Source organism: Helianthus annuus, chromosome 2, assembly GCF_002127325.2.
Source record: "Helianthus annuus cultivar XRQ/B chromosome 2, HanXRQr2.0-SUNRISE, whole genome shotgun sequence".
NCBI classification, from domain to species: domain Eukaryota; kingdom Viridiplantae; phylum Streptophyta; class Magnoliopsida; order Asterales; family Asteraceae; genus Helianthus; species Helianthus annuus.
The window spans coordinates 167,387,620-167,400,479 of NC_035434.2; positions in this window are offsets into that span (position 1 = coordinate 167,387,620).

The following is a 12,860-nucleotide window of genomic DNA, read 5'->3' on the forward strand; positions in this document are numbered from 1 at the left end:
AGGGATTAAGTCGTGGTTATCTTAATCACTGGCTAGTGGGGTATTGTGCACATTACTAATTTCTCACGGGTTAGGCTAATAAATCCTCACCGTGATAAACGTCACTACTTGGGGAAAGACCCAATAGTGGTATGACCATCGTCAGCAAGTGACAAAGTGCCAGGTAAAAATAAGATAGAAGCCATTGTAATCGCTCTTATGCTATAAATTATAACTATGTGTCATTTTATCAAAATGAATGATTCACTCAGTATTTCCCCGCTGACAAAATATTTTTAAACATGTTTCAGGTGACCTGCTGTAAATCAAGGAAAACGTGCTACGGAGCACTAACCAGCTTGAAGAGGTGGCTCAATTAAAATAAATAAACATGTTTTAATAAATCAGGGAATTTCCTAGTAAAATTCCTCTATTGTAAATTACGGGGTTTATTCCAAATTATGAAATAAAATAACCGGGCATTTCAAGTTTTAAAAGATCCTGTTTTAAAATCTTCCGTTGTCGCATAAATTAAATACCACGGATTCCTGTCCCGCGGCTCCTAACCGGGTCAAACCGGGGCTGGGGCCGTGACAGGAAAAGGTGGTATCAGAGCCACTGATTTAAGCCAATTAAGTATTTTGCAAATACTTAATTTTACTGATTGCCATTTTTGTGATTATATGTTTTATTATTTGAATATTTGTTTACAGTATGGGTAAGCAAAAACTTTCAGACATCTATCGTCAAGTAGATAGTGCACCAAAAGATAAGGGATCATCATCCTCAAAACAATCCATAGATACTGAGGAAGGAATATTTGTCCGTAAGGCACAGTTTGAGAAGCTACTTTCTCCTAATAAAAGAAGTTTGATTATTAGGAAAAGTTAGGAGAAAGGAAAGAAATCGCAACCAAAAGAAGTGAAGGTTAATCAGGAAACCCAGGAAATAGGCAATAATCCACCATGGGAAGACGAATTAGATGAAAAATCGGCAGATCTCTATATGTTAGCCACTGTAGCAGTAAATACCAACCTTTAAACTACCAATACCCTGACCCAGTATTAGCACCCATATTACCTACAATCCAGAAACTCTAAAGAAAATTTTACCCAGTAAATAAATAAGTTTACAATAAACCCTAGTATGTTTTAATTTTCAGTTATCCTTTGTGTTAAACTAGTCACACGGTATGCAATAAAACTTGAATATTTATCTGTGAAATTTTATTATAAAATTTTAACTTAGCATTTTGTGTGCATTTTTGCATATATGCTAAATCAGCATGAATGAGTTATCCGAAGCCCTAGAGAGTCTCAATCTTTATCCTGTGAAAGTAGAAGTTTCTAGCACTTTACTGGTTACATCGCCGATGTGGAAGAACCTATGGAATTTCAAGCTCCACATCCGGAAAAACCAAAGCCTAAGAAAAGGAGAAAATTTGTAGGCTGGAGACGGGTACGCAGGAGGAAACCAGTAACTAGGAAAGTTCCCAAAATAGAGAATCCTATGGATAAAGGAAAAGGGATCGAGATCGGGGAAAGTTCTAGGCAATCAGAAATAGAAATTGGGGAAAGTTCTAAGCAAACTGAAGAATTACCCTTACAGGAAGAATTAGATCGCCTACTGGCAAGTTGTGATATCATTAGGCCTACCAACTATAACCTCTACCCTTATCCTGCTGAAACCCAACTTCCAATAAATTTGGAACCAGCTATTCCAGACCCTCTGATCCACACCCAACCTTTAGGAGAAATGGACGAGTGGTGGACTAACGACTGGCAGTTTCAAAACCTCCTTAATAACCCTTATACCTTTTTCCCTCAGTTTGACCCAGAACCTATACCAAACCCACAAATGAGTAATGAAAACTTAGCTGAACTCCGCCATTTTGGCGAGGAGCTGGTGACTGCAGGGAATAGGATCCGGGAGGTGGGAGAACAAATCTCCTGGAAGTACAACGAGAGGGAACGTCGCTTCTAAAATGCCAGCTGACGAGGGATAGTGTGGTTGGGAGGCTATGTTTGTATAATAACAATAGTAATAAAAATATAACTCTGTAAAATAACTTAGCAATAAAACCTTTGTAAGATAACAGTGTGTACGGATGCATAATATAATATATAAAAAAATGGAAGTCGAGAAATCGACAATTTTGGCTATACGTGCGTTGTAAAAATTTGTGTGATTATGTGCAATTGTTTTGTCATATTTAGTTATTAATTATTGTATGCTAATTATTTATATAAATTAATCATCAGATGGCAAATGCTAATAATGAACCAGTTAGCTAAGTGAACCAATCTGAGCAAAATCAGGAAAATCAATTTATGACTAGGCAAGATATCGAAAATATCGTTGCTCAGGGGATAGCCAATGCTATTCCAGCAATCCTGGCTGCTGCCCAGAAACCTGTTGAACCTCAACAAATTATTCCTAGTAAACGTACTCAAGAAGATAACTTCAGTAATAGCGTAAACGGAGGCGGCGACCATACTAATCACGATAATGATCCACGGCAGGCCCCACTCCTTAAGAAAATGAAAGCTGCAACACCTGATTGCACTTACAAAGAATTTCTTGCTTGTAAGCCAGCATAATTTGCAGGCAATGAAGGGGCGACTGTGACACTGCATTGGTTGGAGAAAACCGAAGCAGTAATTATGATAAGTAAATGTGCTGAAGAAGACAAGGTTATGTATGCGTCGCATCTTTTTAAAGAAGGGGCGCTAGAATGGTGGAATACGGTACTTCAATCCAAAGGAAGAAATATGGCCTATGCCATGAATTGGGAGGAATTTAAGCAGCTAATGGAAAGAAAATTCTGTCCCGAATATGAAAAGGAACAAATGGCAAATAAATTTATGAACCATCGGATGGTGGGTGTAGACTGTCGAGGATATACTTCAACATTCTTCGAATATGCGAGAGTGGTACCAACCCTGGCTTCGCCAGAACCGGTGCTTATTTCCCGCTATATTTGGGGATTGATTGGCGAAATCCGTAATATCGTTAAAGCTGCGAGACCTCGCACTATTGACGATGCGGTAGAATTAGCTAACACCCTAACTCACGAACTGGTACGTACAAGTGAAGAAAATCGGAAAAAGGAAGTAGCCAAAAAGATTACCCAAGGATTCCGTGTGGGTAACCGTAATAATTTTCGGAGAAAAGGAACTTGGCAATCTTCCACTGTTCCATTTTGCAATGCCTGTAAAAGGAAGCATTTTGGAAAATGCAAGGGGTATTGCAATTTCTGTAAAATTCCAGGGCATCAAGAAGAAGATTGCAGGAAGAAGAAAGCCATGGTCTGCTATAATTGTGGAGAGGCTGGACATCTTAGGCCAGATTGCCCAAAGTTGGTCAAACCAGCAGACAACAAAGCCAAGACGGCCGACGGAGTTACTAAGAAGAATGCCAGAGCATTCCAGCTGACCACTCAAGAAGCAGAACTCATTCCAGATGTGATAGCTGGTACGTTCCTAGTGCACAACGTATATGCAAAAGTATTATTTGACTCTGGTGCAAATCAAAGTTTTATAAATAATTCATTTTGTCAAGCTCTTAATCTACCTTTAACCAACCTTAGGCAGATCTTTACAGTCGAAACGGCAGATGGAAATTCTGTTAACATAGATAAGGTTTTGCGAGAAGGAAAGATAGAACTCTTAGGCTATAAATTTTCTGCAATTCTGTTACCTATGAATTTAGCCGGATTCGATGTGGTGTTAGGAATGGATTGGTTAGTAGCCAACCATGCTCGAATTCTCTGTGATAAAAATTCCATAGAAATCCATACACCGACAGGAGAAGTAATTTCAATTACAGGAGATAAACCACGAAAGTCACTGAAATTCATTCCAGTAATGAAGTTGGCCAGTTATTCAAGAAAACAAGAAGTAGTATATATGATTTCAGTAATCATTAACACGAAAATTAAGGAACTTAAGGAAATCCCAGTAGTCTCAGAATACCCCAATGTATTCCCAGAAGAACTACCTGGATTACCACCCGACAGGGAAGTAGAATTTAGGATTTATCTAATTCCTGGAACTACACCGATAGCTAAAGCACCTTATCGGCTAGCACCCACAGAAATGCTAGAACTGAAAAAGCAATTAGATGAATTACTAAGTAAAGGTTTTATACAACCTAGTTCATCCCCGTGGGGAGCTCCAGTATTGTTTGTGAAAAAGAAAGATGGGTCAATGAGAATGTGTATTGATTATAGAGAATTGAATAAGGTTACAATTAAGAATCGATACCCATTACCTAGGATTGATGATCTTTTTGATCAACTCCAGGGAGCTAGGTATTTTTCTAAGATAGACTTACGCTCCGGATACCATCAGTTGAAAGTACAAGAAGAAGACATACCTAAAACTGCTTTCAGAACTAGGTATGGTCATTACGAGTTTACAGTCATGCCCTTCGGACTAACGAATGCACCTGCGGCATTCATGGACATGATGAATTGGATCTGTAAACCGTATTTGGATAAATTTGTAATTGTCTTCATCGACGATATACTTATTTATTCCAAAAGTCAGGATGAACACTGTCAGCACTTGCATGCACTCTTAACTTTGTTAAGAAGGGAAAAGCTTTACGCCAAATTCTCGAAGTGTGAATTTTGGCTACAGGAGGTGCAATTTTTAGGACACATGGTGAACCACGAAGGTATTCATGTAGATCCCTCCAAAATAGAAGCAATTACCAAATGGAAGGTCCCACAATCGGCTATGGAAGTTAGAAGTTTTCTAGGATTAGCCGGATATTATAGGCGATTCATTAAGGACTTTTCTACCATAGCCGTGCCATTAACTAAGCTAACCTGTAAAGCCGTTAAGTTTGAATGGGGACCGAAGCAAAGAGGCTTTTAGGATTTTAAAGCAAAAGTTAACAAATGCTCCAATTCTAGCCTTGCCAGAAGGAACGGAAGATTTTGAAGTATACTGCGATGCTTCAAAGCTAGGATTAGGATGTGTGTTAATGCAACGCAAGAAGGTAATTGCGTATGCCTCAAGACAATTGAAAAAGCACGAGGAAAATTATACAACTCATGAATTAGAGTTAGGAGCCATAATTTTTGCCTTTAAGATTTGGAGACATTATCTGTATGGAAGTAAGTTTACTGTCTATACGGATCATAAAAGTTTAAGGTACATATTTGGGAAAAAATAATTAAACATGAGAGAAAGGAGATGGATGGAAATCCTGAGTGATTACGACTGTGATATTCAATATCACGAAGGAAAAGCAAACGTAGTCGCAGATGCCTTAAGTCGTAAGTATCATGAAAAGCAATGACGAATTCGTGCTCTTAGATTAAATCTGCAATTAGATTTAATGGAACAATTAAAGAAAATTCAAGAAACAGCAATCAAAGACGATGCTAAAGGAATGAAACAGCAAGCTATTTCACGCATTTTAGCGCATCACATGTTAGTCTAAATGCCATCGCTATCGCATCGCAACTCGAAACACAGTTATTGTTATTGATACTATGTGTGTGTATGTTATTATGTGCTTTACTTGTGTGTGCCTTGTATATGTTTAAAGGTGTTATTCACAAACGCAATCGCAAACTCTCAACGCAAATTTACTTACTTTTATGTTGTTATGTGTTAGTTATGTTATTTGTGTAACTATTGTTTAATACTATCGCATCGCTTACTCGCAACTTGCTTAAACGCAACGCAACGCTCAACGCATGAAACGAAAGTCGGAAAACTAACTCGCGCGAGCCAACCGATCGAATGGACATCCTATCGGATGACCATCTGATCGGATGGCCATCCGATCGAACGGCCGTCCGACCCACGTAACTTCCACCGCCTTTCACCCTCTCACCTATAAATACCCCTCCTGTCCATGGTTGTAAAAGTCCCGACTAGCCTCCGAGTACTCCCCGAGTACTCGCTACAAGGTAGGTTGCCGAGGCACGAGTACTCTTCTCCCAGGCCAATTACTCCCTGAGTACTCCCGAATACTCCCGAGTACCTCCCGAGTACTCCCGAATCCGACTAGGGAGCGCCTAGCGACTTTTGCAACCATGCTCCTGTCACATCAACTGTTCATTGATGTGACATCTGTCGCAACCCCCAACCCCTGCCCGGAGAGGTAGGCGGCCGCGGCCTACTCAGAGCTGGTGGTATCGGTGTTTATCATTAATTTGGCAGCAGAAATTTCATCAGGACCGTAGTTAGGAAATATTTTATCAGAGTAAAACACCATATTTTATAATAATAAATATATTGGGATATACCCAAGTTTCCATTACAAACATGTTTATAGGGATAAACCCTAATTTATTGAAATAAAACTTCTTCTTTATTTAGGTACATTTTATAGCCACTTTTCCAAGCCTTCAGTGCTCTCCAACTGGCTTCTATTTGGCTTTCACATTTTGTTACCTGAAACACGTTTAAAAACATTTTAGCAGCAAGAAATACTGACGAGTGAATCCCAGTTTAATCAAAACCGGTTTTATCATTGTACAGCATTGAGGGCAATCCAACAATTACATTTGTTTATATCTACTTTAATTACCACCCACGGTACTGTCAATCCTGACTGGGGGTAATGTTACTACTCACAGTGTAGTAACAAATTTTGTATACAAAACCCCAACATATCGACGATAATTGTAGGGTACAAATACTCAATCACTATTAAATATAATTGAAAACAATTGAGGTTTTGTAAAAACACTTTGTGAAAAGAGGAATTACTCACATTGCTAATTTAGGTATTTCCCTTGTGACTTCCTGGTTATAATCTAATAAATTAAACAATGCACACGCGTTAGTATAATAACCCAAAATTTACATTAGTTATACCATCCCCGAGACAGAACTCCAACGACTGAGTCAGGCAGAGCTTCGACATGCGTTACGGAGCGCTAGATCAATCCGGCAGTGTATCTAATACGTAACCGGGGATTATAATACTTACAACGAGGCAGAGCTTCGCTAATTAGGGGGGTATTACACCCGATATAGTAATTGCTATTCAGAATTGAGAGAGAATTCGAAAGTTTAGAACGAAAATCAACTGAATGCCAATCGAATGACTTTATTTATACTACAATGAAAACTTCAAAAGTTCAAACATTGCACAAACACACTCCTTCAGTCGAATGACCAACGGACCGAATAGTCATCCGTCCGGACAGTCATCAGACCAGTTTATCACCCGATCACTCATCTCACTCGACGCACCGTTACGTTGTTCAACGCTTACACTATCGTTCTGTGATCAGGCTAATCTCCCACGCACTCCCTTCAATCCAAGATAGTGTTTATTTACTAAACACTCTCTGTGAGTATACTTGATCCCTTTTTGCTTAACGCACTTTTGGGTGTTACATACGTTACCTATATCAAATCACATCGACACACAACGCAAACACTTTTAAACGCTAACCGCTCTGCATGTTATACGTGTTTTTCGATGAATGCTTGTATGTTATGTTTACACGGTGATTGTTGCCTGACACCTTAGCAACGATAGTACTATAGTTTGGACTCAGCACCTGTCACAACCCCCGTCCCCTAACAACCCGGGAACGGGCGGCCGTGGCCAGTTTCAGTGGTATCGGTGTTTATCATTTTGGCAACGGAAATTACATCAGGACCGTGGTTAGGAAATATTTTATCAGAGTAAAATACCACATTTTCATAATATCAAACACGTGGGAAAATCCCAAATTTTAAGTACACACATTTTCATAGGAATAAATCCTATTTTATTTAATAAAACATCTCTTTTATTTTAGGTAACTTTATAGCCACTTTTCCAAGCCTTCAGTGCTGTCCAGCTGGCTTCTATTTGGCTTTCACATTTTGTTACCTGAAACGCGTTTAAAAACATTTTGTCAGTGGGAAATACTGGTGAGTGAATCTCAGTTTAATCAATTTAAGTAAAACCATTGTACAGTATTGAGGGCGGTCGCGTAATTACATTTGTTTCCATCTACTTTAATTACCACCCACGGTACTGTCAACCCGACTCGTGGTCATGTTACTACTCACAATGTAGTAACAAATTTTGTATACAAAACCCCAACATACCGACGATAATTGTAGAATACAAATACTAAATCACTGTTTAATATAATATTAATTGTGTGAGGTTTTGTAAAAATAATTTGCAAAAAGCAGATTATTCACATTGCTGTCTTGGGGTTTTCCTTAAGGATTTCCTGGTGATTATCTATTAAATACAAAAATGCACACGCGTTAGTATAATAACCCAATATTTACATTTGTAATACCCTCCTCGAGACGGCATTCCAACGACTACGTCGGGCAGAACCTCGACAGCCGTTACAGAACCCTGGATCAATCGGGCAGCGTATCTAATACGTAACCGGGGTTAGGATACTTACAACGGGGCGGAACTTTGTTATTTAGGGGGGGTATAATACCCGAGAATTATGCCTACACTATAGAATTTCGAGAGAGAAAATTGTTGTGAGCGAGTTCGACTGATCAGCCGATGCCTCCTATTTATAGGGCCTGATTTGTAGTTCCTCGCGACCCGCGAAGACTCAAAGGTCTTCTTACGCGGCCCGCGACATAGGGGTTGTAGGGCCTAGCTTGTCTGGGTCATCGCACTAGGTCCAACACGTTGCTGCCACGTGGCAGCTCAGGGTGTCGCCCTGGTGACTGGCTGTCGCCCCCCGCGTAGGATGTAGCCAAGGGCTACGCGGCCCGCGAGCGCCCTATTTTCTGGTTTTTATTTTATTTTTGCAAAATTAAAGGTATTTTGGGCTCGGTTTTCTCATACGGGGTATGTTTTAAGACATATAAGGATATTTTAATTATATTAAGGGTGTCAAAAAATATTTTGGAGGGTTGTTATAGCACTTGTCGTGGACAGGGGTTGTTAAGGGTTTTACTTCACATGGTCACGGTGGTGATAATGTGTTGCGCATTCTACAACTCGTAGTCATGTCGGTTGCATATTTCATTGTCGATAGCTTACTTGTTTCACATTTCTACGTGTTACATGCTGGTTATGCGTAAATCGCTTTTCGCTACTATATGTTTAAACTTGTATGGTCACCTTTACACTATGTGTATTGACTTTTATTTTAACGTATGTGATAGGTATTTAGGATGCTATGCTATGCTTTGCTCGATGAAGTAGGTGGTCTAGAAACGTCATTCAATAAAAATCTGAGTTGTCGGAACTATTTAATTGTCTTTGAGAAACAATGTCTGTAATAACTATTTATGCTTTATAAGTTTATTGTATGGGACATAAACGTTAATTATATTATCACTAATAGTGTTATGGATTCTCTTGGACAATCTGTTTCGTTTAGTGTCGCGCCCCTATGATTCCGCTACCGGTTGGGGTGTGACAATAACGCTACAGGATTAAAGCACCGCCCGTATTCTTGAGTTCATGTTAAATAAACAAAACGGTCTTATTATTGCTACGATAAGATTACGCTAGCGGGAATTTTTGGGTTGACATTTATAGTTGCATGATAGTATTGCCATGTTAGGTTTTAGTATCCGAATTTTGTCATGTGGATTCGTTTAAACTCTATACTTATGCTAGTACTTAAACTTGTATGCTCGCCAATACTTTTGTGTTGACATGTACTTTAACAACTATTGCAGGAAATTGATGATGATGATGATGATGATGATGAAAGGAATCTAGTAGGATTGACTAGAAACCCATTTTTAATTTTAGTACTTATTGTATTTTATTTCCCTACCCGGAACTAGGGACAACAGGAATGGTTTTTCAGACCAATACTTGAACCCGAATCCGGCCCGATTACCGTCAATACCTGAAAATACCATAGCCAATTATTAAAAAAGCCCGATTTTGTGCATCTCTAGGAATATCCATCTAAAAGAAAAACATTCATGACTTTAGAGATTATTGGTTGTGTTCAAGGATATTCATGGTGGTCTGGTCCAGCGGACATGACGAAAATTATAATGCAAATCGCTAAGTACGGCCTGTGGACAACAAACCGAATCAGTCGATTTTACTAGTTTGGCAGTTTCATAGTTCAACTTTGGCATACACACATTTTAAACCTGATTTTTTTTAATGAAAATCACTAGTTTGTATTAAAATTCTAAGCCTCTAAGGTTTAAAGAATAAGATTGATGTCGAAAAAAAAATGACAAAAAAATAACTACATATCCCAAACATGAAAAATGTATAAATTATAAATGTTAAGTTTCAAACCAATCCAATGACCGAACCATTAAACCATCAAACCGTCGAAACCATAGCGTTTATATCTCAAACCGGCTGAACCTACCAGCTCAGTAGTCGGTTTACAAAGACCAATGTCTTTGTTATATACGAGTTAAAGCAAGGATAAATAGTTGTAATAATAAACTAAGGAGACAAGTTAGTATGTCAAAGTAAGGGCAACCGACACTTATTTTCTTAATAATATTGAAAATTCGGAATGCTCGACTGGCTTGTTGCTTCTACACCCGATCCCATTGTCTATGGGTTGGGTTGGGACCCAAACCCCTAACCCCTACCCACCCATCCCACTCATTAATTTTATCATATTTTATACCTTTAAATAGGATAATTCTGTTTCAATAAATAAACATCTATTGTCATGCTACAGTCACCTAGCATTCATAACTTTTCCAACATTAGTTAAGGCTGGTGGGTATGGTGACGGAGGGAAGGCCGGCAACGGAGGGAAGACGGAGGGGGCGGCGTGGGAGGACTGGCGTCGCGGGGGGGTGGCCCACATGTTTGGTCCGTCGCAACCAGCGCAACTCCGACGGGGAGGACAGGACGGAGGGGGACGGAGGGGGGGCGGCGTGGGAGGACGGTGGTGATGTGGCGGCGCCGGAGGGAGGACGGGGACCATACCGAGTGGCCTAATAAACATCTATTTTCGTTTTCCTCGTAATCGTTATTGTTATTTTATGTTATAATATATTTTAACTAAGTGAGAAAAACAATAAAAAGAGGAGGAGTTAATAGAAAATTCTAACCCAGTCTATCAATTGGATGAAGATGGTAACAAAAATAAAACCTCAGAGACCCAAATACAAAAGGTTTCATTTTTAAACTGAAGTGTCAAAAATGGCCTAAATTCAGGGACCATTTTGACATTTTATTCAACATTAAACATATTAGCCATGCCATGTAAGGCATATGACCTGTGTAGATCAACCTTTGGTCGTAGCTAACCCAACTTTAAGGGTTAATACGATTAGTGGTTGACTCAAGATTTTTTTTATATGAGATCAAAGAGCTTAACCAAACTTTTATGGGAGGCGATCAGAATTTTTACGTAAAAATAACATTAACTTTTTTTTTGTGAAGGGCGTTTGTGAGTGGGTCCGCTAGTAGATTCGATGATGTTTGGTTGAACTGAACTTGTTTAGAATTCATGATTAATCCCGGTTAGACGTTGATAGATTTTTAAACTTATATTTCACAAAACTACTGATCAGATTATTGAAGAAAGTGATATTTTGATTTTCTTTTTATAACATTTTGAAAAATCAAATTTAAAATGATTATTTTTTTATTTATATTTTTAAACAACAAATAAATCACCCTTCTGCCCGAATAACAGAATGATGACCCGTCTCAGCCGTTCAGAAAAAAGAAAAAAAAAACTCACAACTAGAAAAACCCCTGACTTAAACCGGTGATTACTCCGGATAAAACTCTAACCCATGACCTAATATACAAAAAAAAAGCCACCCTTGACCAAATGGCCTTTCATACTTAAAATGATTATTAAAACAGTTTAGTTTTTTTTTTTTTTTTTTTTTTTTTTTTTGCAATTCACAAGAAAACAATATTTTAAGAGTTAAATGACCGGATAATCTCTGTGCTTTGGCTTTTTTTCACTATTAGTCCCTAACTTTCTAAAATTACAGCTATAGTCCCCAACTTTTTCAATTTCATTCCCGGATAGTCCCTTGCGCTAATAGAGGTTAGTTTTTGATGTTAAGTGGATGTGAAATAACCAAAATACTTTTAATAATAAAAAATATTATTAATTATCTATTTACATATATCTAATTAAAAGAAAGTGGGGCACACTCATATTTTAAACATTGAAGTGAAGAAAAATTGGAATTGGATGCTTCTGCTTCACTCGGAGAATGATTGTGGCGGCAGTGTGGAGGCAAGCTACGATGGTCACCGCCATATATTATTCATACGTGCTTTTTTATACTTTTTTCGGCCGGAAATGACTTTCAAATTCAACAACTTTTATAAATAATAACTTTTATTTTTGGTAGAAAACTAGTGGAATTATCACGTGTTACGAGGAGGGTGTAGATCCGGAAAATATATAATGATCAGTTTCAACAAGATATGAATTGGTATTTAGAAAAAAATCACATTAGAACACCCATAGTAGGGGTTTTTTTTGGGCTTTTTCTCCTTAAAAAGGCCTCACACGTAGTGGCGGACCCATGATTTATTTTTAATGGGGTTCATTTTTCTGGTGTTCAAAATTTTCATAACAAAACGTTAAAATTTTCTGGTCGGCCCTCGTTCGGGTCGGGTCATAGCGAGGTTTGAACTAGATTTAAAAAAAAAACAAGAAAAACAAGCTATAGAAGAATTGAACCCATGACCTCTTGTTGGTAAAGTGAGGGATATACCATTACACCAGGTTTCCGTTTTTTCAACGGTGTTCACCTAATAGTATTCATGGGGTCCTTATACAATTTTATATACCGAATCTACTAATTTTTTTTAAAATATTGGGGTCCGGGGACCCCGACCCACTCTATGTGGGTCCGCCCTACCCACACGCCTTCCAACCGCCCCCATGGGCCTTTTTAAAAAAAATTAGTTTTGGTGTTCTTTTTTCCACGCCGTGTTCATTGTGTGTTGGCCAA